Source organism: Aptenodytes patagonicus, chromosome 1 (genome assembly GCF_965638725.1).
Source record: "Aptenodytes patagonicus chromosome 1, bAptPat1.pri.cur, whole genome shotgun sequence".
NCBI classification, from domain to species: Eukaryota; Metazoa; Chordata; class Aves; order Sphenisciformes; family Spheniscidae; genus Aptenodytes; species Aptenodytes patagonicus.
In genome coordinates, this window is record NC_134949.1 from 29516304 (window position 1) to 29541310 (window position 25007).

At 45.1% G+C, this 25007-nt stretch overlaps 1 protein-coding gene across 4 annotated transcripts in view; it reads right to left on the reverse strand.

Annotated features, from left to right (window-relative positions):
- FOXP2 (forkhead box P2) overlaps window positions 1-22372 on the reverse strand; it is a 442435-nt gene extending 420063 nt beyond the window's left edge. For all 4 annotated transcript variants that reach the window (XM_076330603.1, XM_076330594.1, XM_076330558.1 and 1 more), the window contains exon 1: window positions 22293-22372. The gene's annotated coding sequence lies outside the window, so the exon portion shown is untranslated. The remainder of the gene's footprint in view (window positions 1-22292) is intronic.
- Between the last annotated feature and the right edge of the window lie 2635 nt (window positions 22373-25007).

The window sequence follows — 25007 nt, forward strand, 5'->3', positions numbered from 1 at the left end:
GACTGAACACTAAGCAGTGAGCTAAACCTGCAGCATAACTTCCTGATGAAGAGGCCATGCAAGTCAGGAGAAGCAGGACTGGGAGTCCAGGACTCTCTGTGAGAGAGGAGAGTTCCCTGACAGCTTTATTCTTGGTGGCCCCTGTGCGAAAGGTGAAGGAGCTATGGGGGAAACCCCACCTCCCTTACAGTCTTTGATTGCCTTTTTCTCATCTGTTTCCAGTTCCTCAACAACAAAATATGACCCTAGGCACACCTAAACCACATCTTTTCTAGACGAAAACAGTCACTTTGAGCCAATCCTAGTGCTCTACATCCTCTTGGCAATTAAGAAGAAAGGGGCCAAAAGAAGAGAGAACAAATCCCATTACCGAGTGTCAAGATCCCCGTTTATTTCCTTACTTGGTAATAAAAGCAAAAGGAGATATACTGAAGATGGAAGTGGAGCATCAGACACACTCCAGTATGCTAAGTCTTAAATAGACTGTGGTACAAATGAGAAAGAAAAAAATCCAAATACACTAATAGGATCTAGAGCCTCTTTATCACTGCCCCAAGTGATTGAAATCCCTCGAATTTTAGGCATTTGTTTCCCAAGAGATTAAATATTTCAGGCAGAAAAGCTGTTAATATTATGACTGTTTACCTCATTGGTGGCAGCATCTTCACAGGTGAGCAACAAGCTCATTCTCACTTTCACTCAAAGTCAGTCTCTCTCTCAGTGGAATGACACCGCAAAGAGAGGGGATGGTATCTTTATTTTAAAAATTTTACTTATCATATTTATTAAAAGCTGCATAGTCAATTCATTTAAGTTTTCTTTGTAACACAGCGGCAGTCTGTTAGAGGCAGTTCCACAAACAAGAACAGAAGTGAAAGGAAATAAACCTCTGAAGAAAATAATTGATAAACTTAAAAAACCTAATTGCAATGCTGTTAATACTGTCACTGGCAAACATACACTAGCAAGCTTACAGCTGATGTGTTCCAGGCTACACCAAAATTATGTATGTGTAAAATGTTCATAATAGAGTATAAAAAGTCTAAAATTTATTAAGGTTTCATGCTGATCCTCCAATCTGGCAAATGTTTGTAAAAAGAAAAATAACACAGTTAAGTAAACATTTCAGACCTCAACCTTCTTTATATGCCTTTGAACCTTTGCTTTCATGTGCAATACCTGACAGCCCACTGAGAATAAATGCTGAAAGCCCCAAAGATGGGTGAAACAGAATTTCTGACTCAGGAAATAAAGATCAGCTGAGTATGATTCCCATATGGCAAACCAGATCAATGGAAAGCAAGACCAAAATTTACAATATCTATACTGTGCAGTACAACATGGAGGTTGTCTTTTATTGCTGGTAGCAAAACTCCCAGTGGCCAAGAATAAAAGCAGACACAAAGATTATACATCCACTAATGGTGAACTCTAAAAATACACATTGATAGATATCAGAGGAGAAAAAGGAAGAGGAGAAGATTTTGAGCCTTTATTTAGTGTTACTGAATACCAATCAGCAATTAGAGCAATCAACTTTCAGCACAAAATCCAGGATTATTAATATAAAGGCATGCTTTCAAAGCCAAGGGGGAAAAAAAACCCAGCAGATCGGATTACCTGATATGAAAAGAAACACTCTTTGCTGTAAAACTAAAACAGCTTCAAGGCTACTTTTGTGATAGCATGTGTGGCTGAATGTGAGAGAATGTATAACACTATTATTACTTTTATTTCAAGATTTCCTGTAAAACCTCAGGTCATGCTCATGACGACTTTCTTAAAAAGCAATGATAAATCTGATGAACAGTTTTTAGAACTTGAAACAAGGACAATGGGCAGGGGGGAGGTAATCAAGCAGTCCTCAGCGACTGAACTGGCACAGCAACACTCCAACTTGGGTTAGCAGGAATCCTCTGTCAGGAATCCCAAAGCAATGCACCTAGCTATCTCTGCTGGGGTCTCAGAGGGCACAAGTAGTAAGAAGTCTGCAAGTAAAGGAAAAAAGCTCAACTTTTCAGATTCTTCTAATACAGTCCAGATGGAAACAAACTGAAGGGAAATTCTTAAAAAGAAAAAATCTACTGACTTTTTTTTTAAATATGCAACAGACCAAATTAAAAAGACATAATATCACTTTTAAACGTCAGTAAAATAATTGCTCTATTCTAGCAGTAAAGTCTCAACAAAATAAAATGAAACCTCACAGTGTCTCGGACCTACCTCACATTACACTACTCCACCGTTTTGCATTTGAGAAAAAAGATGGCCACAGCAACATGAAAGCCCTGTGGTCCCCCAGACACCAGAACTGGCCCAGAAGTGGCCATTCCAGGATGTCCACAGAGACATGAGGGCCGAGGTCAAAACTAGGAACTTCATAGCAATGTTGTGTCCTCAATCCCTCTACAAATAAACAAATGAAATACCTTGGCACTATATATGGACAGAGACGGTTTGCCTAAGCCAAAGCAATTCTTCCAGTAGGTGGAAATATACCCTATATATGTAAAATAAACAGTGTACATGACAGAGATTCTACTGGCATCCAACCTGGATGATCTTCATAACTCCTGGTTTCACCACCGGGGAGCAATGCAGTCAAGCCAATCCTGGCTCCGAAAACCTAAATACTTAAGCATGTTACTATGTGTACCAACACATAGTTTCCATGGTACTTCATCAACAACGGTGTGATATACTTCAAGCATAACCTTAGGCTTCAAATGCTGCCACTAAAGAGCAATACGGAAACAGCAAAGAGCAGTGTATTTGAAGAACTTTATGAAAGATCCTCTGATATCTTCTGATAAAGGAGGACCTCATAAAAATTCTGGACCCCACCAGCTCACCACTCACCCGGAGCAGGTTATTTTCCCCCTATCACTGACAGCACACCGCTGCTGTGAGCTGGACCACAATGTTGTACAGTTAGAAGACAGAGAGTGTATAGTCTCCTCTACAGGACTAATAAGCTCTCCTCTTGCCTCCTTTCTTGGGCAACATTACTATTCATTTAGGCCAATAATTGCGGCATCATCTTTGGCTTATACATCTCCCTCAGTCTTCAGACACAAGCATCTAGGCCTTATAGATTCACAAATTCACAAAAGATTTACATGTAAATATTGTAGGATCTTTACAAACACTGTCTTTAAAGTATGACTCTCCTCTCAAACTGTACAGCTATTATACTCCCATCCCTCTTATTTCAGATCTTGTTCCTATCTTGACAAATGCAATCTCGTTCCACTGACATAAATCCAGTATCCCATAATATATTAATCACTTATCTTCCATGTCAAAGCCTACCTATCATCTCTCATTCCATATCTAGAGGTAAACTCCCTTCTCCTTTAGGTCCAGACTGCCAGCTTCCATCATCTATGTGTTATTTTTTCAATTAAGTGTCTTCAGGCTTTTTATCCAGGCTGACATCTCACACATCTGTGAACGTCCACAAGACTAACTGATTAACCTCTTTCAAACTGCTTTGGCAGAAGACCTACGGAAAATTTTAAAACAGATTATTTGCTGATATGCTATGGTAACTCCTTGTTTTCCTGTCTTCCCTTGTCTGTTTCTACCTGTTGCCTCTACCCATATGTTTAAATCGTCCTACTTCTGGGTTGGGACTCACAGTGGTTCTGTGCACAGCACCTAGCCGTGGCCTTCCAGTCCATGTCCAGTGCTCTAAAATACTGTCAAAAGACAGACATGGAATTAATGAATATTGATATGCCAATAAGCACACTAAGCACTCTCCTGCCTCTTTCAAAAGAAAAAACAGTGGTCAAACCAACATTAACATTGATACATTTCCTGGTTGTAAGGGGCTGCTGGTGTAATTCCTTCACCAAATTTGAGTGTGTGTTAGAAAAGCCCTTAAATCACAATCTGAAGTTTCCCAGTGAAATCTACTTTGAAGTCCTTAATAATGTCTTCTTGCAAATAACTACTCTCAGTGTTAAAAACTGCTGCTCTTCTAATAAACTTTGTTATGCCTTTATAAGATGGACTGACAATCCTCTATTACCAAGTTTCTCCTCTCCATATAGTCTCTTTTCCATATAGTTTTTTAAGAAACTATCAGAAAATAATGTCAACACCAAAAAAGGAAGGATGGAATTTAGGCAGAAACATCGAACCTTGTTACTCCTATTTGAAATGTATCTTTATACATCCAAGGGTGTAAAGTCCCAATTTAAATTTAAAATGTCCATACTCATCTGATTAGGCAGCATAAATACATGTCTTTTTCAGAGTCACAACTTTCCACACTGGATACAGACACCAATATTGAAAGCAAAACCTGCAATAACGTCTCTAGATGTATGCCCTTGTATTTGCTTGTACTTAAACACTTTATTTGGTCAGGGCTCATATACTACTCCAATCGCTCAGTATCACTTTCTGTCTTCTTAATTATGTACTTGCTTTGTGTTTTATCAATTGACATATTTCCTCTCCGCTTTTTTAAATTTTTTGATCAGCTTCATATTTCACTTTCACAGAACTAGCAAGTTTAAAAAAAATTAATGACACCTCCAAGACATCAAAAAAAAAGAAATCCTTCAAAAATATCAGACTATTCTTTTCACCTTTATTATTCTATATTACTTTCTTATAATTTTTTTTTTTTCCTAAAATCAAAGTTCTTGGAGGAAATGAAGCAGTGCCACTCAACAAAAGCAAGAGACAAAGCAAGAAAACTGTTATCATGTAACACAATTATGAGAAACAGTTTCAACTCTCACTTACTCAAAATTCGAAGATTTTCAGTATCTAAAACTACAGCACATCCTTCTCTCACATTTTCATCCCTGTGGTATAAAAATCAAAATTAGAGACATGCCTCCAAACTGTGAACTGACTTTATTTTCCATCCCTCTTACTCTTTTTACAAGCTGAATGGTGTTCCTACCAAACCAACTTCCCACACAGCATGCAAGATCAATGCAGGTCTAGTGTCTTCCCTGATGAGCCCCAGCTGTGGTGGATGGAAATCTTGCACGCTGCAGAACACATGGGGTACCAAGTTTTAATAGCCTGATTCTGTAACACTCGGTTCAGGAAGTTTTTACACATCCTATTAATTATAATAATATCAGTGAGGCTTACCCAGCAAACAAGCCAAAGCAGCTGAGCTCTGCAAGAAGTTTTTCAAAGGTATAATGGAGTTAACCAAAGGGCATTAGTAACTACTGAAGGAAAAGGAGGGGGGGAGATAATAAAAACAGGCAATCAGCTACAAAACATGAGATGAGACTTGAAGGCTACTGTTCCCTCTTTCAAGCATAAGATTGATTTTCTACTGCATCCCTAAGCAAATTACTTGAATCTTTAGCCTTACAGAAATCAGGTTCCACTTTAACTTTTTCCTGATACATCTGACATTTCAGCTGACACGAAGCACTTTCCATTGTACAACGATTTCGGTAAAAATGTGATGGTTTCTGGTACTACCACTGTATTTTATGCAGCTTCTTCACTTTGTGGTATACCTCTAGTTACGTAGAAGTTTTAGGACCCTCCTTCTTTGATGAAATACTCCTTTTCCAGAATCATCCCCTCCACTGTTAGGATCCACTTTAAATAAGCACAAGAGGAAAAAAAACTGAAAAAATACAAGCAAGCGAAAGCAAACAGAAAAAATTCAGAGCTACACTCCTCAGAATTAGCAGTGCTCTTGAAAACTTCCAAAGGCAAAGATTAGAAAGGATTACAGCAGAGGAAGGTTTCTTTGACCCATATTCTGGCTTCCAGAAGTAAGTATCTCACAGCACGATTACAGGGGCACGCTTGCTTAGTGCCTCAGCCCTGACAAGCCACTGCCGCTGTGCAGGGCATCACGTGCCTTGCCACAGCTCTTGTCCAAAAGCCCTGTCCTGGCCATCCAGGAGGGCTACAGCTACAGCTCTAATGCTCTAGTTTTTCCAAGACCTGTATTTTTATAGCTGAACATGAAATGAGTTAAAGCACTTTGGAGAGCTAGAAGCAAGTTAAGCTGTCTGCATAGATATAACCTTTGTATTTTCTGACAGTTCTATAGCAAAGAAAATGCATCGTAATCCCAGAAGTTCAAAAAACATTAACTGGTCTCCTTAAAAAACGGAGAACGGAAGTTCCCCCCCCCTCTTCATCCTTTCATTATCAGCAGGATTATATTTCTTTTTTCCTGTTTCTTTTTTTTTCTCTTTAATTTGAACAAATTTTTCCATCTGGCCTCCCTTAAGATTTCAGAACTCTCCTGTCTGCCCATTATGTCTGTATGTGAAAATTAGTATACTGCCAAACCCAGGAGGCAGATCGTGTGTTTTCCTTTACATAAACAAATCCATACACAGTGACAACACAGCTTTTTTGTCAACTACACAACTATTGGTGAGACAGCAGAGGCACCAGGATTCCTAGTTTCTACTTTCTAAGAGCAGCACATAATCAAACACTTCCCCAGACGAACGGTAACAGCATCTTCCTTTGCATCACCAGCAATGACTGGGTTCCACCCTGTACGTGGAAACCATGGGCTCCTACTTGGGCCAAGTTAAGCAACTCAATTACCATTAAGAGACTAATCCTTTGAAGTGAGGGTCACACTGTCAATGTGACTTACCCAAGCATTCAGGGCGGTGTGTGTTTTCTGAAAGGCAATGCAGTAAAGCAGATGGGCCACAGGTCTCCTGGACTACATATCTCAATCGTATTTTACATTTTGTATGAACTGACTTTAGTGCCAACATTCATCCATCCGTTTTACAGGTAAGATAACAGAGAGTTATCTCCTTTAAAGAAAGAGTACTAAGCCTTAATGAATAGTAATTACCAGGGAAGGCATACGCATTTTAACAATATTCAATGTAAGAGATAGGCCTATTATTCTTGCTTCTATTAAATCTGCCTTAAATAAAAAGATACTTGAATGAAAACAGGGTGATCTTTTTCTCTTTCTAAATAAATAAAACTGCATAAAAGCAAGAGCTTCCACAACGGAGTCTACAGCAGGTGCAGAATATGCTTCATGAAATAAATTTGCACTGCTTAGTATTTGTTTCAGTTTGCAGTCATTTGCTATTGTTTCAAATCTTATTTATCTATTTAAATACTTAAGTTATTAGTGGTCAAATTTAACATCCCATACAAACATACAACTATCAACAGAAAATTAAACTAAAAAAAATACAATAGTCTGCATAAGATTATACTGAACTGCAAACAAAAGTGGCAAAAGCAATTAATCAACCTTAAACGAGCAAAAGCTCTAGATCAACAACAGAGCTTAAAACAAATTAAAACTTTGCAAATGGTCACAGAAATGGCTTTTTTTATTTCAAGTACACTGAATTTTAAGGGACTTCAAACTGTTAAAATTGCAACCTGAAGACAGACACACTGCTTATGTAGTTACTCGCTATATATATTCATGCTGCTAGAATTTTTTTTTTAACTTCTTCCCACCAACAACAAAAATGCAGGCCTTAAATGAAGTTTACAGTTGTGGAAGAAGCAATGCCTTTGATGCTATATTGCAACAATCAAACTGGTCAAGTCAAAAGTACATTTTAGAAGATGTTGATTTGTGGTACAGCTAACAGTTGGGTTTTGTTCGGCGTATTTTTTTACTTTTGTGAAGTTTTACTGAAACTGTATTTGCTGCAAGTACTTCAAATTTGCCATGTAGAAATCAAAAAGCACAATTTTCATTTATGCAAAACACATTTTGTGGGAAGTGGATGGTAGAGCTTGAAGCAGTTTGGATACAATTATTACCTGTTTTACACAGGCCTTATTACAAGACACACACACACGTGAAGTAAATTGAACTTAAAGAATTTCTTTTAAAGCATTAGAAAATTCCAGGATGAATTATAAACACTTATGTACCAGCTAATTCACTTTCAAATCTTCTGTGACAAACTGAACAGTACGAACTACTATCCCTGTACTCAAAATGCACAGAAGTCTTTGCAACAATGAAACCTGGTTGATGCACTTCAGCAGTAACAGGACTCCACCTTCCAAATACCACATCCACATTAAGCCTGTAGGGAATACCAAAAAGACAGGTCTCTTACAGCAGGTTTTTAAGGAAACCATTCCCATTCCTTCTATAATTGAAGCAAACAGATGATCTGGGGGCTAATTCAACAAGAATTGTTTTCCAAATCAATATCATCACTCATTTTTTTCATTCAGTTTCCTTTTACTGGATATGTATGGCACTTTCAACTTGAAATAAAATCCAAAACAGCAACACAAGAGGAGAAAGAGGCTTACTCAGTACCTCACTTCGATGCTGCACAAGGAGGAAGACCAAGAGCTAATCTGCAGCAAAGCTCGGAGAAGCTGTTCCATCCTGTTGGCTTACTGTCCCTTCAACTCAGCTACCAGGCTTCTGAAATCTATGTCAAACGGGTTGGCCAAAAGAAACACTGACGTTTACCATCGTAAAATGGTTCTCCACTAGCTTTTCACCTGCCTTTTCCATTCACACTCCTCATTTCCCAATAATCTTACTGAACTGGGCTGTCCTGGTTGAGATGAAGAAATGCATGGCAAATGCTGTTGCAGATGAGGCACCAGCAATCACAGTCTTATGTGCAGGCACAGAAGCCTTCATGCCAGACCTTGTGGTCTGCAGCCATCTGCAGTCCTGTACTTCTCAGTTCAAGGAGTAAACCAAATTGTCTCTAACCCCAGGCTGCAAGTTGGGGTCACTGGTGAAACAAAGGTTTGGGGCACGCTGAGAAGCCATCCAGCCTGAGCTGGTGGGTACCTGAGTCTCAAAGAGGGAAACCCTCTGGACGCTTACCCCAGGAGGGTCCCCTGACTACCAGCCTGCCGGAGAGACCAGGGAAGAAGCTTTCAGCTGCTCCGCTGGCAAGGCTGGGCCATGGCTAGAGAAGCACACAAAACATCCATCGGGAGGCTGAGTATGGAGCTCACCAGTAACGATGCACTGGCACAGAGGACAGGGAGAGGCTCTGGTCCTTCCTCAGGAGATCTCTGGCACAGCACATTCAAGTCCTCGAGTAAAGTGTGTGAAACAGCACCAGAGAGAGAGAGACTGAATCCAGCACCTCTGCCTGTTCCATCTGTGCTATCCTATTTCTTGTCTGCCTCCATCATGATTCAAGTCCACTTTAGAGCTCAAAAGGTTACACTACGGTTATACCTTGATATAGTATAAAGCAAATTAACAGAAAACAGTGCATTAGATGTGGAATACCCTGCATGAAGAAACAACCTACCAAGAAAAAACACTGACACTTTCCTAAAGAATATATTTTCCCATACGTTTCTATTCTTAAGAGCTCAGGTTAAAAGTGTAAAGTGAACACTTTCTTCATGCAGTTGAGCTACCCTTTGTGCAAAAGGCTACTTTCAGAGGTATCTAATTTCTCTCAGAAATAATTTCTGCACACATTTAAATAATTCACAAGGAAAATGCGCAGTCTACTGAGAGGATGATAACATTTGTTTAGATCAACCAAAAAGCCAGATGTGAGCAATACTGCAACACCACCAAAAGAAATGGGTTTAGCTAATTTTTCTCGTTTGGACCGTATCTCTTTTATCAGGTCATTAGCTTCTTAATTTTTCTTCTGTGTAAGCGTCAGGGCTATCACAAACCAGTGCAGAATCCAGGCTGTTAGTGAGAAACATAATAATCTCCGAACATGATAAGTAACGCAAAAACCTGTTTCTGCTCTCCTTTCTCCATACAGTCTTAACTTATATTGAGGAAACACTTCCAGTCCTCATTCAAGGATCTCCCTTTAGAGAAGCCAACTTAGTTCTCGCAGTTACTGTGCCTGGAGTAGGGCTAATTTCTCAGTCTCCAAAGCCTTTCAGCAAGTGAATGGGAAGCGGCAGATAGATTAAATTAGAAGATCAGAGTTAACAGTCATTGAGCTTCAGAAAGCAATTTACTGGCATTCTCTATTTAATTGTATCAACACCTCATAACCATTAATGAATTTATCTTTACTACACTGAGATTAAGCAACTCTATCATAAAGTTCCACAAGAAGTCTACATCTGAGCCAAGAATTATACTTATAAACTTTAGGATGGCACTTTGTCTACATCATCATCATTCTTCACAATGTTAAATGCAGTTAATTTCAATCTCATGAGCCATGACTGCTGCCCCCTTCCCCACCTACTTAAGATAAAAAATGTTTGTTTCTCTTAAGGCCATTCTTGCCCACTACATCTCTATTGCTGTGCTCACCCCTGACAACAGTTTGTTGAACATAAGAAAACCAAGTATTTCTCAGTTATAGGCCGATAGCCCAACATGTGCAAAACCTGCTCCCCCCTCCAACCCAGAATGCCCCCTTGAGGCCAAGGGGAAGGGAAATGAAAAAGGGAGGGCGGGGGGGAAGAGAGCTGAACAGTGGGAAAAGAGCTTTCTACACTAACAGGGGAAAAAGAAAATACGAATCCCAACAAAGGCTGTCCACACTTATGACACTCATCTTATCTTTCTCTGCTTAAGCACTCTGTTGGGGGTTTTTTCCTGACCTCCTTTCTGGTATGAAACTTCATTGCCTTCACCACTGTTTAGACCAGTTTCAAGAAGGGTGCAGGGAGGCAAGTTCTGAAATCCTTTCCATGCACACCAAATTCTACATATACAATTAGGTATCTGGTAAAAAAAAAAAAAGAGGGAAAATACTTAATTTTAACTTACAACTCTAAACAAACCCGCATTTCTACAAGGCAATCAAAGGTAGACAAACTAATACCCATAGATATGAGCAAAAGTACCAACATTTGTTATTCATAAAGATTAATCTTTAAATCTATTATAATCTAGTGATCCCTACAGACCTCCAACACACATGGCCCATGCCTATTTATCAAGAGTTAAACAAGAAAATAAAGATTTCTGGGAGGCTTTCAATTTTGTGCCTAAAATCTTGGGTTTAGGTTGCTCCACTTGAAATGCAGAGAAAGAAAGAATTGTGATTTACCTATTGTATCCGATATGCTTTGGTATTTTTGTATGCATCAGAAGTACAAAAATTTTCTGGAGACAGTAATTTGCACTAGGTTAATAATTACCGGTAAGAAAGATACTGGAGAACAAAACAGGTTTTCTCAATATACTGTACCACCTTCCGCTAGCAGGCACACACAAAACACAACGAGAACAAATTACATTCAGACAGTACTAATGTTCAGGATTTTAATATCGCTCTCCTTACTACAACTATATAAAACTCTCTGCATAAAGGTTACCTCTAACATATCTTCCAACTCTTAAACACATTAAAAAAACACCCTTATTACATTGTACATTTAACCACAACACAAGAAAAGGTTAGCTCCCAATAATAACCTTATAAAGAAAGTACGGTATCAGTTAAATGGATTTTAAGTAAGGGTCTAAGATCATATTAGGCAGCAATTATAAGCTACAAATTGTATTTCATATCTTCAGCAAGAGTTAGCACAAGTCTTGCTGAGTCAAATCTCTGCTATAAAACCCCTTGCCACGCTTTAAATGCCGCAAGCAGCTGAGCCCTGAGGGGTTAAAGCTAATGCTAAAGGTAAAGGCTTGAAGAGTTGACCAGATATCTCGTGGCCATAGATCTAAGCGTGTCAGTCATGGGCAAATATACCGTACTGTGTTCGCCAGTGAAGGGCAGGAGTAATAGATCAAGTTCATCAGCTGCTGCGGAGCCTACCAGGGCAGCAGCAGGGCGAAACATTATTTTCACTGTGCCTACAGCGATCTGAGCAGTAAAGGTGACACTGGATGGTGACTCACTATTTCCATCCGTCAAAGGAAAGTAAACATATTAAAAGTGTTTCTTCCAAACGACGCCTCCTGACAAAGAGACCCCCTAAGTGTCGGGAGTAAAAAGAAACCAAAAAAGAGCCCATCCCAATCAGAAGGCCTCGAAGAAGGAGCAATCTCTTACCACAGCCCCCCAGCTTAGCAAAGCAGCCGTCCTTGCAGCCTGACCCAAAGCATCACCTACGCACGGCACAAGCCACCGCTCTCTGCAGCCAGGCTCTGAGCACTCACTGCGCCTCCTCTCCCTCTGCCTCCGGGAAGGTCCCCCCAGCCCACGATGAAGCAGGGGGACCCAGGGGACTTCCCCACTGGAGGAGGTCTCCAAGAGGAGCAGCTCACTCCCTCCCAAGCATGTGGCGCAAGGCTCAGGTCTGTGTCTTGTTTTGTTACCGAAGCATTCCAGGCTGCGTCAGTTTGGATTGCAACATAAATATTGTGCAACTGCAGACTCCTTAGTTCCAATTATGGCAATATTGCAGGTGACAATGAGAAAGATACTTTTAATAGTCTGTGGTCACATTCTGCTCCCACTCATCCGTGACTTAGATGAAGAGAAATTCAGCTAAAGGAGATTTTGTTGATAACTGAATTTGGAGCAAAATTGCATGCCTAACGGTGACCTGAAAAAATGGTGTCTTCCCCATTCTGGCAGTAATTTAGTGGTAACAACAAAGACCCAAATGGCAGTCATTGGGTATAGAAGAGTATTTATAAAACTATATTTAAATGATACGTAAGTATAATTAGAGGGTTTGATATAAGCACTACTGATTCACAAAATGTACAGGCGCCTATGTATAATAAGGGTAATAGTTTAAGTTTAAAATTTAATTCTAGTTACTGAAGACATGTACTGAAACAGAGGTTAAACTAGCACTCTAATTAAGTCCAGGACAGTAGGTTCCATTTTTACATGTAACTGAATAACATAAATGTATTCTTCTCCTGAGTCACACAATGATTTAAAGTACAAGTGCCCAGCCTGCAACTCAGGAGGACCAGTCGAGTATTATGTAGTTTGCTCCATCCGCCACCTTTCACAGACCTTACAGTAACTCTCCTCTCATGTGACAACCAAATAATAAGGGAGAGGAAGAGTCTCAAGAAATGAGAGCAAGGTCCAACCTGTAGCCACACTCTCTCTAGAGGAATATGTAGTGAATTACCGATGTTCATCCACCACGTTGCCAGCCTGAAGCTCCTGGGAAGTCCCAGACTTGCTGCACATGCGCAGTAGCGCTGATCATGCGGCACAGAACACCCTACAGCCACAGCACAAGGTATGTCATGCTTGGCTCATTAGGCTGGACACCACTGATTTAAAACCAGTATATATGTTCATCTTTTAAGGAATGTCTTTCTCATATGTCTTTGGATCCTCTCCAATGATGTACCTGACTGCCGTACTCTTTAGGATTCATTTACTGAATAAATGGAAGTGAACCCTTGAAAGTATTTAAATGTTATTAAAAAGTCACTTTGAATATGGATTTTTCATCTTAGTGGTAACTTGCTCAGAGCCTATCAACAGTTGGTGTAAGAACCTGTATTGAAAGAAAAACTGAAAACACTTGGATTTGGCTTAAATACACACAAGCAGTCCATCGCCAGCCCCAGTCTAGGTGTCTCTGAAGAGCAGCTAAGTAGCCAGTAACTGCTTAACCTCAGAAACCGGTTTTCCACATGAATGTACAAACACATCCAAAGCATCAACCAACCTCAGTGCCTAAGCCAAACCAAGGAGCCTTCACATCAACTTCAGGAAATTTGGGATCAGTGCTGAAGGTCTTGGGAGAGATTTTTCAACACAAGTATGCGGCCATCCTCTCAAGTACGACCTCTCCTGAGGCGTAAGACAAGTCAAGCTGCGAGAAGGGCACCTGTGTGCCACAGGAGCAGGGAAGCTCAGTCTGAGCAGTGGGTCCTGCCGGGCGGCAGACTGTTGCTTGCAGATCGAGCTGCTCCATCACTCACCACTCCAGACCCCACTGCCGGTCCGAGCCCCCCCCCCCCAAACCCCACAGCCACCCCAGGGGCTGACCAGCTGATGGGGCACAGCAAGACACCAATGCCACAAGCCATGCTCAGTCTGGAAACAATTCAAACCTGGTCTGGGAGCACCCTCCCCTCATTTTTTCAAGGAAGATTTTGGAAGGGCAGGTTTTCCCACCACAACCTTTAAAATACCTTTTGTGCATTGTGAAAGCCACCCTCCAGCATGGTCAGTTCCTGCCCAGGAGAATTCCACTCCTCGAGCACTTTCGCTGTTTTAGCAAAGGACTGAACGTTTTTGTCTTTACTGACTGCACTCTTCTATAGGATGTTTTCTGCCCCATAACCTGAGATGCAGTAAATCCACCCGATATATTCATTTTCCTTCTGAAGGCCGTAGCCTCCTTCCCAGAAAGCTGTGGATGGACACAGGAGCCCTGCACTGCTGCACAGCCACGCGTGCGGGCGCAGGCACAGACACACGCTGGTCCCAAAGCTGTACAGCTCCACAGAAGAAACATCTGAGCAACCATCAACTTCCTCACCTAGCAGTGTCCTGCAGCTATGCACAAATATTTTGGCAGTTTTACCATTCTCCTGGCTTCTCTGTGATCACTTGAAAGCATGATCTGGCTCCCAGATACAAAACCAAAAAAAACCAACAAAAAACTCCTCAACTAACATTTTTAAAAGGTTGCTATATCGCAGTTCATGAGATACAAATTTCTGGTTGCTCAGGTATACTTCACGCCCTTTCCTGGTCAGTAATAAACAGAGGCCCAAGAACAGATTGGCCACCACACCCAATGCTAAACACATCTTTAACTCTTTTACAAGACGTCAGTCACTTAAAATAGAATTAAATACCAAATATGTCAAAGTTTCTGTCACAATATGCTTAATTCCTTTTCTTAAGCAAAAGAATGTGCAAGGATTTATGACACTATGTGAAACTTCTTCCATATATTCAATATAGTTATCTCTTGAATTACTGACCATACGTATTCTTCAATGTACACTGACAGTTATTGTGTACCAAGAACAATTTACAGGCATCATCACAACATTAAAAGTAATTTAAATGCATTCAAGACTGGTAACAAATGAGTCTGAATGAATTTCTGCGTGAAGGCATTTCATGATCTTTAGCAAAGTACCATCCTAATATTTTCACAGTTTTAGCACCCATATATTCCACTAATTGATTTTCAATTAAGAATTATTTTTAGCATATATCAGGGAGTCCTCAGCACCCTTCCTCTTACATTCACCATGCTGTACAAATGATAATGATTTATTCCTTATTGAATTAAGTGTGTTCTACAAAGATGAGAACATGTTGACACAAGTGAAAAGCACAACAGTGCTGCAGTCTGTGCACACCTGACTGCATTAGGTTTTTGTGTTTTCATTTTTAGGTCATGAGAATACTGTAAGTACTGTAATGAAACCACAATCCTGTCTGTGTTCTCTCAGAGAAGTGCCTTGAATCATAAATATTTCAATTACTGTGTTTTGTGACTCTAAAAGATACTAGCCTGTTTTTTATACACTTTTCTTCCCCTGTATCTTCAAAAAGAGCTCTGTCCCTCCTCTGTCACACCAAGAAGCTGATACTTTGATTTGCAGTGATTAAAAATCAACTTTCAATGCAACAGCTAATAAATAAGCTTCCAAAGACAGACATTGGAATTAACAAAATCTAAGTATTTTTTAAAATAGCTTACAGCACTCTACGATCTAAATCGTGGCCAGCATAAACTGGCATAACTCCCATGCCTGCCAGATCTGTGCATGACCGCGCGCATAACGCCGGCGTGCAAAAAGTTCCTGTTTCTTCCCACAGATGAAGTGAAGGTGAAAAAATTTTATTTTATGTATTGGGCACCAGATAAAAATCACATCGCCCTTTCTTCTGCGAACCCGAGCCCCTATTCTCTGAGCGGCTGCCCACCTCCTGGCAGCGCTGCCCGTGCCTTCGCTGGCTCCTGCCCAGCCACGTGTTTTCTCTGGCCTCTTTCCACAGCACTCCCCAACTCTCCATTGTTTGCGTGTTGTCCCTCTCCTTTCCAAAGCCCTTCATGGCTTCCCACCACTAACCCTTAAAATTTCCTCTACATTATTTGTACATGGTAAAACCTGACAGTTTCTGACCTAATTTCCAAGCAGTTAAATGTCAACTACAGGGGTTTATTACACAGGTATTACCCATCGCTTGTTTTACTAGGTGGGTTACAATTCCAGGAGAACAACGTGCCTCCTCAACATCAATAGTAAGACTTACAAAAAGAGAAATCAACAACGTAATGGAGAGTAACTTTTTTACAAGGAGACTTAGCACTGACGGAATGACAAAGTTTAAATGGTGTTTAGGGATATTCACCTCTCTTAAATTTTCTTCGCCGTTCCTGGGCAAATTCAAAATCAACATCTGATAGATCCTTAGCACAGTATTATGCTTGAAATAACTTGGCAACTCTGAGATTGTTTCTCTAAACACAAGTTCCTTAGATTGCACACTGAGTTATCCGATTTGGTCCTGTTAGACAAGCAATGCAGTACGCTAAACTTGTACAGCCATTCTCCTTCCTTCCCTCAAAGGACAGATCACGAAAATCATAGTGGTAACATCCACCAAGATCACACTGTTTTAGCATATACATGTGTCAAAAACGTAATTTGTCAAATTACATCAAATACATAATTTCAAATTACATCAAATACATAATTAATATTTATAAAATATGTATCATGTTGGTTTAGGTTGAAATAAGTAAGCTGGATAATGGAATAAATCAGTATTTAAATTTACTTAGGAGAGAAATTCTGACCAAAGTTGCAAAATACGCATAAATGATTTTAATAGGATCATCAACAAAACATCAATCTTAAAAGATATAGGGAATTTTTCATAAAAATGTAAATACTTATCCAAAGAAATAATGTGCTTAGAAAAACCCAAGAACTTTCTAGTTATATATAGCAATATACCACCTAGCCTCAAAATGCCACTCTTGAAATTAATTTCCAATTTTGGGCCCAATAGTAAAGAGTATCTCCCACAGGGACAAGGTTGGCATAGGCCCGCTGGAGTCTCGGTCATCCTCACAACATCCTGGAGGCAAACTAGCCGAAAAGGGACTGAGATCAGCAATTTACAGAAATACTTCATTTGATGCAATTTGCAGCCGTGGTCTGATGCACAGCAGAGGTCCAAAGGACCAGCTCACCAAGCAAAGGACCTGCAGCACCTCTGTGGACCCTGCAACCACCAATGGGCTGGAAACGTCTCAAAACAGAGACACCCCACCACCTGCTTTCAGTACCTGCTGCCCGTAGGAAGGAGGGAGAAGATCAAAGTCTGTTGGTAAACAAGTAAGCTCCACAGGTAAGCCAAAGCCATCCTGTGAACCCCAAAGAGGGCTTGGGTTTTATGATGGAGATCTGTAGTCACTCCTTCCACCCCAGAAGGGCCATCACGCAGCAGCGGGGGGGTGGGCAGGGGAAGACAGGGCAGAAAATGTCCCTTCTGCATGCTGAATGAAGGTGCTGCCTGTCCCTTAAACCTATCTGCCTGTTGTTCCCTTGCACAGCCTGATCAGTTAGAAAGTCATCTGCATTACCTACAGCCACAGCGAAGCCCACTGCCACCGAGCGGAAGAGACACCCACACTTGGGGCACCTCGAGGGTACAGCTCGCGGTATCCAAGGGAATCGGCTCTACCCTCAGCAGCCAGCCTGACGAATGTACATATTTAAATAAGAAACGAACTGCAGTGAAACCCTTTCCAGATACAGACGTGTGATTACTATTTGCAGGAAGAAGAAATAACTAACTAAACGGATAAAAAGTTAAGCCTACAATGTTCTTATTCCCCCTCCTCAACCTCTACAATTTACTAAAAAGAGTTAAGATAGTTAATAGTATAATACAATATGCTTAACATTTTAATTTCATTTTCCTTAGAATAGGAACTGAAATCGTGATATTAAACACAATTCCACACATAACTCACGAGTTCACACTTTACTTTCTAACACCATCCCAAACTACACTTTGGTGAACCAATAAACATCGTAGCAACTGTTCATTAAAGAGATTATTTTCAGCTACTTCAGTGATGACAGCATAGGCAAGCTATTGCTGGCACTTTTAAATCCAGCTTTCTGACACAAAACATGGTCTTGCCCTTAAAATACAAACCTAGCAGAAGGGGGGGGGGGGGGGGGGGGGGGCAGAAAAGCCAAAACAGATGCAAATTTTGCATCAAAGGATAGATGCCTCTTATAATTTGGCGTAAACATCTTGGAAGATTTTAAAAAGTAGTGTGATTAAACTACTGAGAGCCTCAGAAAAGAGAAAAAAAGATGGTTAGTGTTAAATGATACTTGTGGGACTGCTCCTTGTTTTTATGCCAATTTAGCAAGTTTTGAAATTTAAGTTTAAAACTACGCTTGGAAATTATTACAATAAGGTAAGTATGCTCATTCTGTGAAGGAGCAAATGTGAAAGAAAACCTCCAAACAACTAACAATGGACTATATAATTGGAATTTTAAGAGTAACTTCAATTTAAGAGGTTAGTTTATTACAGCTAACCTTTTCTATAATTTCTTCTTTTTTATTCAGTTTTTCTGGTGCCACTAATTTACACATACAATCAAGAAAGATCTCAAGTCAAAACAGGACAGGGAACGGGAATCTAAATGACAAGTATTTCTTCTAACAAGGATTAGTTGAGAGGTATGCTACAGTGGCTGTGAAAAAAATTAGATAATTTGCATTACTTCTAGACCCACTAGCTGTCACAAAATTTAAAAAGAGTAATCAGTTCAAGTGTACCAAAAATTACTATTTTGCAACAAAGTTGATAGCATTTTTCAGTTTGACCATGATTTGCAATTTTCTCCCGTCAAAATCATTCCATGGGTACTTCTCAGTGACCTATGTCCTAAATCATTTTCAATTCCTACGAGCAAGTGACCTCTTCACAATCTGACTCACAAAGCAAATACACGATGACTCCCATGAACCATTCTTTTTCAACCACCATCAGAATTTAATTTCTCCAAAATAAACCTGGTAAAAATAGAAATGGAACAAGAGTACTCAGTGTTCAAGAAATATTAATTAATCACCCTATCAGAAAGATAGATAAATACCAGCCCTCACATTTTGATGATGAAAAACAAAGAGGTTAAGTGACATTTTCAATGACACATAGCAAAACACTGCCACAACACGGATCACATCTCAGAAGTTTTCTATTGTTTTCAGCCCACTAGCCTTGAATAACTCCTGTGCATGCAATGCTGAATCAGGTATATTCCTCAGAATATAAAAAGCTTATTCTGGTTCACGTAAATCAGTCCAGGGAAAAAAAAAAGCTTATGCTACAGTAGTTTTTTTTAAATACATTAGAGTCCAGCAAGAACTTTTCTAAAAATATACTGGAGTCCGATAGGAATGTTTCTAAGCAAATACACCTTCAATCTTAAAATGTTAGTTTTGACACATTCTATTACAGAAAGCATTTAAAAATGTATAAGCAACAGATGATTACCGAAAAAAAATCAGTCACTTCAAAAACCTATGAAACTCAACACCTGATTACTGTACAAACCCTACTGCAGCTTTAAAATAGTACCATGTATTCACTAATTAAAATGTCCTGAACTTGATATACTTCTTTTACTCTTCCTCATACTGGAAAAACTCTAATTTGGTTGTTCCCTATAGACCCTCTGGTAATTTTACACAAATCTTCACTAAACAGAAAGCTACAAAACATTTAGATTTTTTCCTCTCTCAAACGTTATAAACGCTTTGCTGTAGCAAAGATCTTGCGACAAAAAGTAAGAATCACTGAGGTTAAACTAAAAACAAAGAAATACCCAAATATTTATGCAATTGATTCTGCTTAAACTGCCTGGTAAGGTTACTGTTAAATCTTAAAGCCTACACCAACAAGGCCTCACATGAAGCAATGCATTTCAGGTGCTATATATTAACAAAATAAATTAGAATGTCTAATTACGTATCTTTTGTATGTCACTAAGTGACCTATCAATTGGCACCAAGGTTACTATATGTGTTTTGGAAATGCTGTATTTCAAACACTCTTTCCTTTCCCTCAACCGTTTAGTAATCTACTATTCTGAGTAGTTAAATGAATGATTTAAGTACACAAAAATGCTACAGAACACTAGCGTTTTGTAAGAATGACATTAAATAGCAAATTACTGCAAAACAGGGGTCTTTCCCATATCTGTATTTAATATGAACAAATTATTATAGTCAGGAAAAACCTTAAATTAAAAATAAATACTAATTTGAACACTAAAATCTATATTTCACTCAAAAGGGTTTAGTGTAGCATTAGAGAAACCGATTTAATAATTAATCATATTTTCTTTAGAGTAATATTACTAGCAGTAATGTTTTTCCTTAATGGTTTTAAATTACCTAGCACGGGAGGGGGAAAATTAAACCTGTCTAAATCTCTTAAAACTTTGCCTCTGACTTCTTTTTTCCCCCCACAAATTAACGTGTGTACAGAGACACTGTGCGCAACTTCCCAGTCCCACATTTGTAACGAAATTTCCAAGGGCCTGATCCAAGCCCATTGAGTCAATGGAGCGATTCCTACTGATGTCAATGGAAAGATTCCCACTGACTTGGGTGAGTTTTGGACAAGGGCTTTTATGCGGGAAAAAGACCAGGGGAAATCCTCTTTGGAAGGGGAACTTCTGTGCTTCCCTCTGCAAGAAAGCGCATGAACACAGCTTCTTAAAAATAGAAGCGATTCCCAGGTAGAAATTACTGCATGTTCTTCCATCTGCAGCTCTGCACTTTTTACGTACAGATGATGATACTATAAATTTATGGTGGTTACCTTTGAGATTATTTTTCCCCTGAGAATATACCAGCAGCCCGCTTTCCATCCGGACTATTCTCGCAAGTTTTAAATGAACGTTTTCCTGCCTGCACTTACTGCTCGCCCGCAGCCCAGGCTTTGCCCCTCCGCCAGAAACCCCATCCTGGGACCTCACCGGCGCTCACCAGTGCACTCGGCCAGGGGCTGCGCTGGGACACGGGCCCGCAGCCTCCCCAGTCTGACATGAGCCGAACTGCGGGAAAGAGAGCAAAAACGCCTGACGGACTGTCTTCACCTTCTCCATGCAAGCTCAGATGGGTGGCAGACGGCTTCCCAGCAGGTTAAGGGAGGCCGAGAGCTACGCAGCCTGCGCATCCCGCGCTCGGCACAGCAGAAAGCGGAGCGAGAAGGCACCCGCGCTCGCCCTTCCCTCCTCTCTCCGCCCTGGCACTCCCCACTTGAAAAGCAAACCCCAGCACGCCTCACAGCCACGGGCTCGCTACCTCTCCCCAAAATTAAACTTTCAAAACTTTCCAGGTCCCGCAGTCCTCTTGAATTTCAAGGGCCAATTTCAAGGGAAGGCCCCCACGCACGAGCCACGGAAGCCGCCTCCAGAACTCCGCAGCTCTAACATCATTAGCTATCAATCCTTGGGTTTAGGCTTTTTTTGTCTCTGGGGAGGGGGGCAAGCGAAAGGGGAGGGGGGACACGCTGTTCCCCGCGCAGCCCAAACAGCGCCGGGAGGCCCCGCGGGCACCCCCGCGGCCCTGCGCTTCCCTGCCCACGCCAGCGGGGGCGCCCCGGGGCAACACCGCGCGGGGCGCCCCGAGGGGGCGGCCGGCAGCGGCGGCCCCTCCGCGCGGTGCTGCCGGGCGGAGAGGCGGGGGCTGGGGGGGTGCGCCTCTCCCTCCGGCAGGCAGGCAGCACACAAAGGAGAAACGTGACACGTTTCTTCACCCGGGCTGTCTGCTGGGGAGGTCTCGGGGAAAAAAAAGGGAAGAAAAAAACATAAAAAGAGGGAAAAGAAAAAAAAAAAACCCACACACGGGGTGGCGAGCCGAGGACGGCCGAGCCTCCCCGGCACACGCTCCCTCGGAAGCCCGGCCCCGAGCCCTTCCCGCCTCGCACTTCTGTCCCGGTACGGGGAGGCTACAGGTTGTTTGTTTTTAATTACGCGGAGGGGGGGGGCGCGGGTTCCGCGGCGCTGCGCGGCCCTGCGCGGCGGGAGGGTGGCCCCGGCGGCCCGCTCTGCCAGCCACGGCCAGCCCGGGAGATTTGGGGGGGAGCCGCCGCCCCGCTCCCGCGGCCGGGCCGGTCCGCCGGGTTAGTCAGGCACAGCCCAAACTCCGGCCGGGGCACAAGCAGCCTCGGGCCGCCGAGCGCCCCCCCCTCCGTTCGCGGTGCATTTTTGGGAGCGGTGCCCCTGGGTGCCGGGAGACCTGACACATGTCACTCCTGCGGCCGCGGCCAAACTTTCCCGCGGCGGCGGCAAGTCAGTGAGCGGCGGCGGCGGCGGAGGGGGGGGAGCGGGTGGAAGTAGCAAGTCACACCGGGGAGCGGGGGGAGGAGGGGACGGGTGTGCGGGGGGGGGGGGGGGGGGGTAGCACTTACCGGGAGGAGACACCGTGCAGGGCGTCCCGGCGAGCTGACACCGAGAGAAAGGGCGAGCGGAGCGGCGCGCAGCCGCGCGCACATGCAAAGTCTCTGCGGGCGGAGCCGCCGCCGGGACGCCCGGGCCGGGGGAGCGGGGGCGGGCGGGCGGCGCGGGGCCCTCCGCGGGCGCGGAGCGGCGGCGGTGCCTCGCGCCCTCCCGCCGGCTGGCGCTGCCTCGCGCTGGCGGTGCCGCGCTCCCTCCCCCGGCGTGCGGGTCCGCCTGTGTGCGGAGTGTGCCGCCTGTGTGTATGTGTTTTGTTGGGAATGCAAAAAAAAAAAAAAAAAAAAAAAAGAAAAAACCCGCCGCTGCACACACCGACTCCTTTGGAGAAAGGGGAGTGAAGAGGGAGCCCTCACATGATCGCGAAGTGGCCTGCACAGAAGTGCTAATAATGCGCGGGGGGGGGGGGGGAGCAGCGGAGGGGGGATGGCAACAAAAAAAAAAAAAGTGCGGCGGGACGCGCTGGGCCGTGCCCCGCTCCGCGCCTCCCCCGGCCGGTCCCCGCCGGAGCGGGGTGCTGCGGGCCGCGGCGGGCGGCAGGTCCACCTGCTATGTAAACAAACCGTCGGGGAAGTTGTTTGCTCTCGGCGGGTGCCCCCTCCCCGCCCCCTCTCCCCTCCCGCCGCTCCTCTCCTCCGGCTCCGTTAGACACAACGAGTTTAGCAGACGGGCGGAAAACAAAGCCGGGTGTTGTACTGGCAGTGCCGGCTGTCTGCAGCTTGCTGGCAACCTCCGAGGTGCCGCAGCCCTTGCGCGAAGGAAGGCCCGGGGGACCCGCGTGGGAGGGAGGCGGCGGCGGCAGCTTTGCCGAGGGGGCACGCGTGGGCCCCGAAACTTACTTTCTCCCCCCCCCCCCCCCCCCGCCCCGCTCCGCTCCCGACATTTCGGAGCAAGGTGCAGGAGCCCCCCGGCTGCCCGCAGCGGGAACCAGCCGCTTTCGGCGTCTCCGGCGGCCGCCCGGCCCGGGGGCTGCCGCTCCCCCGGGGAAAAACACTTCTAAGTGACTCCCGAGTGGGGGAAGGGGGGGCGGGGGAGACGTGCTGGCATCGTGGCTAGAGAGGGGAAAAGCTGCTCCCGTCTTCCCTCGTCCCCGCCGCGGTTCTCGGTCACTCGGCGCCGGGGGTGTATTCGGGTGGAAGGACTCGCGTGAGCGCGGCAGGCAGCGCACGACACTCGCGGAGCGGAACGTGGGTTTTGTTAATTCAGCGCCCACCTCATCACAGCGCGGTAACCCCGACCCGGCGCCTTTCGTGTGGTTTTGAATTAGAAAGGCTCTCTGTACTCGCTGAGGACCAGAATCAAAAGTGACTGTCACTCAGCGTTAACAGGCACCGCATTTATTAAATAAAATTTAAAATCCCACAAACTTTGCGGCTCGCTGTTCCGGGCGAAGTGGGACACTGCCCGCTCGCCGCCGCGCCCTGCGCCGCTCGCTGCCGGGGACGCCGGCGAGCCCCGGCGGGGGCACTGCGGGCCGCTCGGCCCCCGGCGGCAGCGGGGGGGGCCGCTACCGCGGGGGCGGAGCCGCCGCAACTCCGGCAACTCGGCGGGGTCCCCCGCGGCGGCCCCCGGCCGCGGGCCGCCCCCCCCGCCCCGCCGCGCACCCTCCCGCCCGCCCGCGGCGGCGGGGCCGGGGCCTGGCCGGGGGCCGGGGCGGCGGCGGGGCCCGTGCGGGGCGGCGGCGGGGCGGCGGGCAGCCAATGGGGCGCGGCCGGGTTCGCGAGGTGAAAGTTCACCGCCGGGGCAGGCTCGCCGCCGCCGCGGCTGCCGCGGGGGCGCGGCGCTGCCGATGGGTGGTCGTAAAATATATTTATTTGCTACTCGCGACTCTTTTGTCTCGCCCCCCCCGCTCCCCCCCCCCCCCCCGCCCCGTCACTGCACGGGTTACCGGGGAACTGCTTGTTTCCGCGGCGGTTTGCGAGCGCAACGGTTGCGGGCGACACTCGCCGCACACCCCGCGGGGCCGCGGCGGCGCGGGACAAAGTTTCCGCGGGCAGCCGCCTTCCGCGGCTCCACCCCCCGCGGGCCGGCGGGGCGGGGAGGGAAACGGCGCGGAGCCGGCCGCCCCGCTCCCCGCCGGCCTGCAAACGAAATCGGGCCCCGCGGGCTTCGGCAGCCGACGGGTTCCGCGGGCAAGGGCGCGGGGCGCCGCGGGGGCGCAGGTTGCGCGGCCCGGAGGCCGCCGGCCCCCCCCGGGCGGGCGCGGGCGGGCGGGAAGGCGCGCCTCGGGGGGAGAGGCGGCTCTCCCTAAGGAGCCGGCGGCGGCGGGCGGCCAAACGCCGGTGTCGGCGGAAGGCGCCGTGCCGCGCACTTGTTGGAGGGAGACCCCGCGGCACCGAACCGGCGGGGCGACGCGGCCCGGCGCACGGGCACCGCCAACTTCGTTGGGCACCGGGCGGCCGCGGCGTCCCCGGACGGGCGGGCGGGCGGACGGGAGCGGCGGCACACGGCGACCCCCGTGTCTGCCCCGGCCCGGCCCGGCCCTGCCTTGCCCCGGGCCGCCGCCGTCGGGCCGGGCGCCCTCCGCTCCCGCGAGTTCCCGCAGCGCTCCCAGCCCCGTCCCCCGCGCCTGGCTGCGCTTTGTTCCAGGGAGATGTAAAATCCCCCCCCGTTCAAACGGCCCCCGCTGACAGCCTCTCTGCCTCGTGGGTGATAACGCACGGGGAACAATA